The 10,356-nt window shown below is 44.9% G+C and overlaps 1 pseudogene across 1 annotated transcript; it reads left to right on the top strand.

Moving 5' to 3' along the window:
- The first annotated feature begins 1,283 nt into the window (after positions 1–1,283).
- On the top strand, positions 1,284–9,024 carry LOC146075773 (uncharacterized; annotated as a pseudogene). Its single transcript, XR_014473624.1, has 2 exons — positions 1,284–3,944; positions 7,023–9,024. The product of XR_014473624.1 is annotated as an uncharacterized LOC146075773 (transcript).
- The last annotated feature ends 1,332 nt before the right edge of the window (positions 9,025–10,356 follow it).

Here is a 10,356-nt window from a genome sequence, read left to right on the forward strand (position 1 = left end):
GGCGTGGTGTGAGAATAGAATAGTGTGGCGAGCGCAGCGAGCCACCGAGCCCGAAGCGTGGCGAGCGCAGCGAGCCCCGCGAGGGGACGCGGATACCTTCACAGGTAGACGCGTCCCCTCGCGGGCTTCACAGGTGTCCGGGTCGCCACGGACACCTGTGAAGCCCGCAAGGGGACGCGTATAACTGTGAAGGTATCCGCGTCCCCTCGCGGGGCTCGCTGCGCTCGCCACGCTTCGGGCTCGGTGGCTCGCTGCGCTCGCCACACTATTATATTCTCACACCACGCCGACGTGGATAGTAGGGCATGAAAAGGTCGGAGGACGCGTACCGCTGCGCTCGCCACGCTTCGGGTTGGCGTGGATCGTGGGGTGGCGTTAAAAATTTGGGGGGACATTTAAGGGTTAATGGGCTCTGTGGCCCATTTAACATTGATTCCTATGGCCAAATCGGGTGGATTGAGCCATTTAACACTAAAATCGGGTCCATCGCGACTTTTAACATTGTTCCCTATGGGAAATCGTGAGCATCGCGTCGCGGGCATCGCGGGTGCATTTATGGCCGGCCGCGACGCGACCGACACGATTTCCCTGTTTAACATTGGTTTCAATGGGAAATCGCGGGCATCGCGTCGGTCGCGTCGCGGCCATACATTAATGTACCCGCGATGCCCGCGACGGGCGCCGCACTAAGTAAAGAGTACCATATATATACATATATATATATATATATATATATATATATATATATATATATATATATATATATATAGCATTTTCCATTGTAGTAAGTGGCTTTAGGAATATTTACACCTCATTTACAATACAAGGTGTTACCCTGCCAGGGTGTAATTGGCATTTCCCATTGTAGTAAGTGACCATAGGAATATTTACACCTCATTTACAAGACAAGGAGCTGGGTAGGAGGAGCTGCTGTGGTGAATGACTGTATACTAATGTTATGTGACCCTAATTTACATGTCACCTCTCAGTGTGAGAATTCCTGCAGGGCATCCTGGGAACTACTGGGGAGAGATGGGGAGGAGCGACTATAAATAGGATGTATCAGGCCACTGGGAGCTGATGGAGGAGCTGCTGGATCAGTTACTGGTTGGAGAGCTGGGAGGACAGAGGAGTAAGAGAGAGACAGAGGAAGGATCCCCAGAGTAAGGTAATTATATTATACATAATAATATACTGATACACGAATAAACCTCTGTAGATATTCTCTTGTTATATATACTGAAATTGTTTTATCTTATGAATGGTTACATAGAATTACCATAGAAATTTATATGAAAGGATATACTACTATTACTATATACAGTACTACTGTGTTCTATATTTGTTCTATATTTCATCTGTTAATATTGTATTTAAAAATAACTAGATATTACACTGTACAACATATGATTCCACATTATCCTATAGTGGTAGATATTTATGAAGAATTAGGGAAATTAATGTAAGTATGAGCCAGATATGCAGCAGCTGGGATAACTTAGTTGTTGCATAATGTTAGTAAATAACCTTGCACCCCCTGCCCACATGTATAACACTTACTTCTCCAACGTCCCATATTACCACTGCAGCACCAGATCCCAGCACTTGGGGAATTGTGCAGCAGCTGTATACACAGATATATACACTATAGAGAAGTCTCCAGGTACAAGAAGCAGCAGCCATGTTCTTGGAGACTGGCACATGTGCAGTAGACTCTGGCACAATGTCAGTTTCTAGTTTTCTCCGGGCTGAGTTTACAATTGACCAATGCTGGGCGTTCTCATGCTAATGCGGCTGTGATAGACATGCAAGGGACAGGCAGCTGAGATCACCGGATGCCAGATGCCCGCTCACTTCCTCCTGAACGTGCATGCATATGTAAGGTTCCTGGCAGGACATGAGTAACATATCTCCCAATATGACCCTTCATTTACGATTACCATTACCTGTGTAGAACACCTTTCTTATCAATTAACCGGTTTAAAACATGTGCTGGCAATCATACATTCAGATGGAAGTCCAGAAACAGAGCATGGTGTCCCTCCTCTATCGGGTCATGTTGGGAGGTATGAGTAATGTAGCAGCTAATACAGTAGAGCAATTTATACATGCATGGGACAGACCTATGGTTATCCTAACAGAGAAATAAGCAACACATAGGGTTTGATGTAACAGAAGGGGTGGTCAGGGCTGAGTTTATTAGTGAACCCAGATGAGAGCTGATGCCCAGTTGGCTGGATGCACGATGACAGAAGCTGGCAGATTTTATGTAAGATTTATTCATGCATATGGTTACAGATAAGTATCTATGGTTGAATGAAGAAATTAATGACAATGAAATAAAGTCAATGGCTGAATGACATGAAGTTCTTTGTAGCTGTTGGTTCCATCAATACATGGAAGCAGGCTTGCTCAGAACTGGGGACACCAGTGATGCCGGAATGCAGGCTTGCTCAGAACTGGGGACACCAGTGATGCAGGATTACAGGTTTGCTTGAGCTGGGGACACCAGTGATACAGGAATGCAGGAGTGCATGGTTGCCTAGAGCTGGGGACACCAGTGATGCAGGAATGCAGGCTTGCTTGAAGCTGGGGACACCAACAATAATGGAAGCAGGGTTGCTTAAAGCTGGGGATACCAGCAGGGCTTGCAACAGAAATCTTGGGGCTCTGTACAATTATATTTCTGGGGCCCCCACCTAATACCAAATACACACAACCGTCTTCTGTATGAGTCTCATTTAACCTTTCTCTGCTCCAGATCCTGCTTTCAGGTGCAGACTTCTCTTGTTCAAAGTCCTGCTGGCCTGGCTCCTGATGCTGCCTTCTGCTGGCCTGTCACTTTCACAAAAGAATGCTGAGCACTACGAGCAGGCACAGAACAGACGACCCGCGCATGTGCTATAAAGTACAGGAGCCAGAGAATGAGGCTACAGTACCAGTGGCGGGTATGGCTGTGCGCCTGTGGCCACAGGCCATGTGCACACACAGAGTAGATGGCTCTGAGCACCGAATAGCAGGGTGCACACACAGTAGACAGCAGTGGCACACAGTGAGTCAGTCAGACTCAGCCACACACAGATGGTGCACAGTAGACAGCCTGGCTGCGAGGATCCCTGACAGGCTAGCAGCTGTGATGGAGCATGGAAGCTCTGGGGCTCTTGAGATTGCTGGGGCCCTTCACACTTGTCCCCCTTGACCCCCCCTGTCGCCTGCCCTGGATACCAGAAATACAGGAGAGCAAGCTTGCTCAAAGCTGGAGACACCAACAGTACAGGTAGCAGTGTTGCTTGAAGCTGGAGGCACCAGCAGTACAGGAGCACAGGCTTGTTTGAATCTGGGGACACAGCAATAAAGGAAGACTGGTCTGCTTGAAGGTGGGTATTCCAACAATGCATAAAGCAGGTTTTGATTGAAGCTGGGGATATCAGCACTGCAGGGAGCAAGCTTGCTTGAAGCTGGGAGCGCCAACAGGTTAGGACAGCCGGATTGCCTAGAGCCAGGTGAGGCAGCAGATGGATCTGTACTGTCGCTTAAAGGAGCGTGAGAATAAGATAAACTATCCTTAATGAACACTTGGAGTCAGGGAGTGCTGAAGCTGATAATTGCACTATATCTTGGAAGCAAAGATAAGCAGGAGTCCACTACAGGCTGATAGACAGCAAAGCACTGACAGGGTTCTGTTCCCTGAGCTGGGATTTACACCTCTTGCTGTGAGCTGATTGGCTGAGCTATTCCCCTGCATGAGGGTAAGTCATGACTGGGTTTTGCAGGGTCAGATGACCAGGAAGTGTCATGGCACTGTCCAAGGAGAAGATTGGTGCCAAGGCCAGCGTGGTGGGCCCACAGGGATGTGCAGCAGGATACCGGGCTGCTTTAACCAAATGCCTCAGAGGCAACAGCAGGACACCAGATGATGGCCAGCATTTCACAGAGCGCTGCAGGTAACGCAATGTGTGGCTGGGGAGCACTGACAGTCTCCATTTTGTGACAGGGGCAGACTAGATGGGCGGCAAGGTTCCAATCTGCTCTCACATTCTATGTTTCTAAGGGGGTTATTCTGTTTGGTGCGGTGGGACCGTACGTGGTCGGATCAGTTTTTTTTTTCATCTGCGCATGCGTAGTTATTGCAATGCGCATGTGCGGCGACCTCACACCGCTCACGGATGGGTCTCTCTGTGCGAAAATACCTGTCCACAAGAGCACGGTCATTGGGTGGCATGTGGGCGTTTTTATGGGAGCGGCCGGAATAATGAGGAAAACTGGGCGTAAACATGGGAGTACATGGGGGGTGTGCACACAAAATGCACGGTGCCACAACTGCCTCGATCGGAGAACACGCCATGCATTTTGGCACAAAAACAGGCGGACGCCAAAGAGTGCTCATGACCACCCATAGAGATACCGCATGAGAGCAGAAGCCTGGGTCTGCTTATTAACGCTGATTTCTACTCAAACACATACACCTGAATGTAATAAGCAATGCTGCAATAACCATCTACACCCATTCAGAAAGTGTTTTTGTATACTTTAAAAAGCAGGACACTCAATTCACAGAAGTCGACATGTGTCAACTTTTTCACTGTAACACAATCATACCAGTTTTTGATTAGGAAAAAGACACATAAACCACATCTAAGAGCAACAAGGATGTTTTTGAACTCAATTTCTACTTGCACTGTGGCGTACCGCTCAGATATACGGAAGGTGTCGGTGTGAAAACGGCCGAGATCCATCCATGCACGGAGGCGTACGCTCTGATGTACGCCAGGTATCGGTGGCTAAGAGGGAGATCCGTCCGTGAACGGTGGTGTACGCTCAAGTGAACGCCACTCCCCATTGTCGGTGTTTGTGACCGTCCGTCCATTCTGTGGTCGGACTTACGCTCACCGCGAGCGTACAGGAAACGCACGGTGTGACAGACCGTACGCACGTTTAACCGATCCGATCAGAATAAGGCCCTATGTCTCACCTGCACAAAGTATGGGATCATACAATTCCTATGGAAACATTCAAAGATTGTATTATACTCAGTATCAGTATCTGCTGAAGGATGACAGAGATCTCCACGTTGCACATATGACTGGGTATTATACTCAGTATCAGTAACTGCTGCAGGATGGTAGAGGTCTCCATGCTGCACATATGACTGGGTATTATACTCAGTATCAGTATCTGCTGCAGGATGATAGAGGTCTCCATGCTGCACATATGACTGGGTATTATACTCAGTATCAGTATCTGCTGCAGGATGATAGAGGTCTCCATGCTGAACATATGACTGGGTATTATACTCAGTATCAGTAACTGCTGCAGGATGATAGAGGTCTCCATGCTGCACATATGACTGGGTATTATACTCAGTATCAGTAACTGCTGCAGGATGATGGAGGTCTCCATGCTGCACATATGACTGGGTATTATACTTGGTATCAGTATCTGCTGCATGATGATAGAGGTCTCCATGCTGCACATATGTCTGGGTATTATACTGGGTATCAGTATCTGCTGCAGGGTGATAGAGGTCTCCATGCGGCACATATGTCTGGGTATTATACTGGGTATCAGTATCTGCTGCAGGATGATAGAGGTCTCCATGCTGCACATATCACTTGGTATTATACTCTGTATCAGTATCTGCTGCAGGATGGTAGAGGTCTCCATGCTGCACATATGACTGGGTATTATACTCGGTATCAGTATCTGCTGCAGGATGATAGAGGTCTCCATGCTGCACATATGACTGGTATTATACTCGGTATCAGTATCTGCTGCAGGATGATAGAGGTCTCCATGCTGCACATATCACTGGGTATTATACTCTGTATCAGTAACTGCTGCAGGATGATAGAGGTCTCCATGCTGCACATATGACTGGGTATTATACTCGGTATCAGTATCTGCTGCAGGGTGATAGAGGTCTCCATGCGGCACATATGACTGGTATTATACTCGGTATCAGTATCTGCTGCAGGATGATAGAGGTCTCCATGCTGCACATATGACTGGGTATTATACTCGGTATCAGTAACTGCTGCAGGATGATAGAGGTCTCCATGCTGCACATATGACTGGGTATTATACTCAGTATCAGTAACTGCTGCAGGATGATAGAGGTCTCCATGCTGCACATAGGACTGGGTATTATACTCGGTATCAGTATCTGCTGCAGGATGGTAGAGGTCTCCATGCTGCACATATGACTGGGTATTATACTCGGTATCAGTAACTGCTGCAGGATGATAGAGGTCTCCATGCTGCACATATGACTGGGTATTATACTCAGTATCAGTAACTGCTGCAGGATGATAGAGGTCTCCATGCTGCACATAGGACTGGGTATTATACTCGGTATCAGTATCTGCTGCAGGATGGTAGAGGTCTCCACGCTGCACATATGACTGGGTATTATACTCAGTATCAGTATCTGCTGCAGGATGACAGAGATCTCCACGTTGCACATATGACTGGGTATTATACCTCAGTATCAGTATCTGCTGCAGGATGACAGAGGTCTCCATGCTGCACATATGACCGGGTATTATACTCGGTATCAGTATCTGCTGCAGGATGATAGAGGTCTCCATGCTGAACATATGACTGTGTATTATACTCGGTATCAGTATCTGCTGCAGGATGATAGAGGTCTCCATGCGGCACATATGACCGGGTATTATACTCCGTATCAGTAACTGCTGCAGGGTGATAGAGGTCTCCATACTGCACAAGTGACTGGGTATTATACTCAGTATCAGTAACTGCTGCAGGATGATAGAGGTCTCCATGCCATGCTGCACATGTGACTGGGTATTATACTTGGTATCAGTATCTGCTGCAGGATGATAGAGGTCTGCATGTTGCACATTTGACTGGAATCAGGGATATAGCAATTTGGTGACATACATAAATATAAAAACAATGGTAAATTATTGGGTCAAATTTGTTATAAAGTAACACTAGTAATGTAATAGAAATAATTCTCAGTTATCTTTATCATTTTAAAAATAAACTTTCTCTTTCAGGACAAAAAATGAACAAGCTTTTCACTAACAAGACGCTGTGAAAAGAAACATTGTTCTCTGATCAAGCCACCTACAGACATAAATTAATCTTTCACTAAAGCTCTTCTCATTTTATGGATAGAAGAAACCTTCTGTAGCTACTTTGTTTCTCAGCTAATACATGATGAGTCTGACAGGAGAGAAACCACATCTGTGCTCTGAGTGTGACAAATGCTTTACACGTAAATCACAGCTTCTCATCCATCAGAAGAGTCACACAGGAGAGCGACCATTTACATGCTCTGAATGTAGTAAATGTTTTACCCAGAAGTCAGATCTTGATACACATCAGAGGAGTCACACAGGAAAGAGACCATATCTGTGCTCGGAGTGCGACAAAAGCTTTACACGTAAATCACATCTTCTTAGACATCAGAGGAGTCAAACAGGAGAGAGACCACATCTGTGCTCTGAGTGTGACAAACGCTTTACATATAAATCAGAACTTCTCATCCATCAGAGGAGTCACACAGGAGAGCGACCATTTACATGCTCTGAATGTAGCAAGTGTTTTACCCAGAAGTCACATCTTGTTATACATCAGAGGAGTCACACAGGAGAAAAACCATATGCATGTTCTGAATGTAGCAAATGTTTTTCCAAAAGTTTGCATCTAGTAATACATCAGAGGATTCATACAAGAGAGAAACCATTTGCATGTTCTGAATGTATCAAGTGTTTTTCCAAAAAATATCATCTTGTTATACATCAGAAGATTCACACAGGAGAGAGACAATTTAATTGCTCTGAATGCAGCAAGTGTTTTAGCGAGAAATGCAAACTTATACATCAGAGGAGACAACACACAGGAGAGAAACCATTTAATTGCTCTGAATGCAGCAAGTGTTTTACCTAGAAATCTGACCTTGTTATACATCAGAGGAGTCACACAGGAGAGAAACCATATCAATGCTCTGAATGCAGCAAGTGTTTTTCCCAGAGGATACATCTTCTTCGACATCAGAGGATTCACACAGGAGAGAAACCATTTACTTGCTCTGAATGTAACAAGTGTTTTGCTAGAAATTCATCACTTATTAATCACATGAGGAGTCACACTGAGGTCCTGATTGTATCAGGATTTTGTTAAGTTAGATTACTTGTATCACATCAATATTTTTGCAAGTAAGGACATTTTTATTTTCTGAATGTAACAAGTGTTTTATATAAATCAATCTGGTTAAAGATTAGAGATAAGAAACATTGATAGCTGTTCATCTGCACCAGTGTAGTGTAATAAGCAATGTGTAGGGTGAAGTAATAGAATTGATTACATGTAAACATAATTTTCCACTATCACGGCCACAAGGGGGCGCTACTACTGACCCCTAATACCCTAGTATACAACACATGACATATGGATCCCAATTAGTGACCTCGGTTACTTGCCATGCTATAAGCCAGGTTCCTCGCCCCGCTACTGCTACCACTTGGTACACTTCTCTCCTCCCAATCACAGTCCACTTGGATGGAAAAGTATAAAAATGTTCAAAAAATGTGTTGATATATTGTTTGTGTCGACCTGTTGATTACAAAATACATGTTGACAAAGTTTGGATCTCCTTTAATTTAATTAACTTGTACTCCAGTACATATAAGTCTAACGGCCTATACACACCTAATGTACTCGCTTTACATCATTAACTATGAGTGATCCTGGTATCGTTATTGACCCGCTCCCTAATCCAAACATGTTTGGACAAGGGAGACCTCATTAACGATGGTTATGCTGCAGCCCACCATTTTCCACCCCTTGTGTATGCACTTGCCGATGCTCCCTCCCATCCGGGTCCTGGCAGTCGCCAATATCAATCGGCGGGGATCTTCTAGTGTGTATAGGCCTTTAGGGTAATATTAATATATGTCAATTACTTTGACCTATTTAGAGGCTGATTGTACTCCAACTTTTTATGTTTAGCTTTACCCTATGTTTATATTTGCTGTAACCCAATTTACACATCAATAAAACCAGATATTTTTATTTTAGATATCAAATGTGGCAATTGCAGGTGTCCGAACTATTTAGCATTATATACATATAAGACTCAGCATAGCAAATGTTGCAGCAATTGTAACTTATACCCCTTTTCCACTAGCAAAAATAACCTGGGATTATATCTATATAAAAAACCCTAACTACTCCTCACAAGTGACCACTAGAGTCCATTTGATGAGCTAAATTACTGCTTAACACAAAGGAAAAGCAAACTGATCTGTTTCATACTTTCTGGATATCGAGATAGGGAGATTGAAGGTACTGTAGGAGCTATAATTTCATGGGCTTATATCTCGTCACCCAACAATACATTAATAACTGCAGCAATACCTGGGAGAAGAGAGCTGACACATCAGGCAGGCCTATGAGACACCTAAGCACCATATAACTAGTCACCCAACAATACATTAACAACTGCAGAAATACCTGGGAGAAGAGAGCTGGCACATCAGGCCGGCCTGTGAGACTCCTCAGCACCATATAACTAGTCACCCAATAATACACTAATAACTGCAGCAATACCTGGGAGAAGAGAGCTGCCACATCAGGCCGGCCTATGAGACTCCTCAGCACCATATATCTAATCACCCAATATTACATTAATAACTGCAGCTTTACCTGGGAGAAGAGAGCCGGCACATCAGGCCGGCCTATGAGACTCCTCAGCACCATATGACTAGTCACCCAATAATACACTAATAACTGCAGCAATGTCTGGGAGAAGAGAGACGGCACATCAGGCCGGCCTATGAGACTCCTCAGCACCATATAACTAGTCACCCAATAATACATTAATAACTGCAGCAATACCTGGGAGAAGATTACTGGCACATCAGGCCGGCCTATGAGACTCCTCAGCACCATATAACTAGTCACCCAATAATACATTAATAACTGCAGCAATACCTGGGAGAAGAGAGTTGGCACATTAGATTGGCCTATGAGACCCCACAGCACCATATAACTAGTCAACCCAATAATACATTAATAACTGCAGCAATACCTGGGAGAAGAGAGACGGCACATCAGGCCGGCCTATGAGACTCCTCAGCATCATATAACTAGTCACCCAATAATACATTAATAACTGCAGCAATATCTGAGAGAAGAGAGCTGGCACATCAGGCCGGCCTATGAGACTCCTCAGCACCATATAACTAGTCACCCAATAATACATTAATAACTGCAGCAATACCTGGGAGAAGATTCCTGGCACATCAGGCCGGCCTATGAGACTCCTCAGCACCATATAACTAGTCACCCAATAATACATTAATAACTGCAGAAATACTTGGGAGA

Source organism: Crinia signifera, chromosome 4 (genome assembly GCF_055691185.1).
Source record: "Crinia signifera chromosome 4, ASM5569118v1, whole genome shotgun sequence".
Classification (NCBI taxonomy): domain Eukaryota; kingdom Metazoa; phylum Chordata; class Amphibia; order Anura; family Myobatrachidae; genus Crinia; species Crinia signifera.